Source organism: Cariama cristata, unplaced genomic scaffold, assembly GCF_000690535.1.
Source record: "Cariama cristata isolate BGI_N322 unplaced genomic scaffold, ASM69053v1 scaffold45498, whole genome shotgun sequence".
Taxonomy (NCBI): domain Eukaryota; kingdom Metazoa; phylum Chordata; class Aves; order Cariamiformes; family Cariamidae; genus Cariama; species Cariama cristata.
Window position 1 is genome coordinate 1125 of NW_009632528.1, and position 1340 is coordinate 2464.

Consider the following 1340-nt stretch of genomic DNA (forward strand, 5'->3'; position numbering starts at 1 on the left):
AAAACCCTATGAGAAGATTTCAAGCACAGGCCATATTCTCTTTTCCTGGATAACAACATACAAACCAGAACCCACCTATGAAAAAACAACTGCTATCACACAGATATTGTCCTCTTGGTTTGCAAAATAAAACCCTTATGAAAACGTTGCATGGAAAGAATGACAAATGTGATTTATTTTAACACAAACCAGTTGGCTGTGACATGCAGTATTTTTGACTGCACAATCCCTCTTTCTAATGGAAAGCAGTAAACGGAAACAGTAAAAAAAAAAGTCGTCTGTACTTCTGAACAAATGTCTGTACTCTCCCTTACCTTTATAAGCCAAAAATGCCTATTATACATTGTAAGGGACATCCTAAAAACAAGTGTCCCCCACTACTAAGCAGTTATTCCCAGAGGTGACAGTCTTAATACAGCGATACAGATAAACCAAATAAACTGAAAGGGCCAGTTGCTCATACATCTCATACACAGTCCATTCCCAAAGCAATGTTTCTATAAAGCTCTTTAAGAATGCTTTCAAACTCTCACAGTCCAAAACATCGGAGTTCCATCCCTTCTCCTTTATTTGTATCTAAATTAAGGTCTGGAAGCCATTTTGAATAGCTCAGCTTGATGGCTTGGAAAGAAGCACCTGGAAACATCATCCTCCTCCTTCCTTCCCCTTTTTAATAAAGTGCACAGCAGAATTAGTGCAGAGCCCAACAGGTATGCTTGTCTTTATTTCCCTTTTTAAAGGAATTGAAGTAGGCTTCATTTGTTACTGCTAAGTTGCTTTCCCCCATTGCATTGTTCTACGCTGCTGAATGAGAATGCTTTGTATTTGTTTATATGGTTTCCTACTTCACAGTATAACTTTACAAAAAGAGAAAAATCAGTAAGAAAATCCAGTGTCAAAAAGTTCATTAATGTCAAAAGCACATTTACATATCAGTGTGCAGTTGTACGAGACACCACAAAGTCATTTATAAAAATGATGACAAGAGCTTATTTTTGCTTTGCAAATCAACAGCACTCCCATCAAGTTAGTAGAATCGCTTCACACAGGGTCTTCTATCAAAGACTCACAGTGAAAATGATTTCTCAGTTTAAACATGTCACGGAAGCATAATTTTTTAATATTTCTCGTACAGGTAAAATTTTACTGTATTGCTGAATCAAATGTAAAACTGTCACTTGTAAATAGAAATACGTAATTCTTAACCGACAAAGACTTTGTAAATTCAGATCAATTTTGCATTTATGAAGAAAATGCCACAAAAATTTATTCCTGTATTTCACTTCTAGCTCCAAGATGATGGGATGTGAACAACCCTATTCATTTAAGCATCAGAAGGA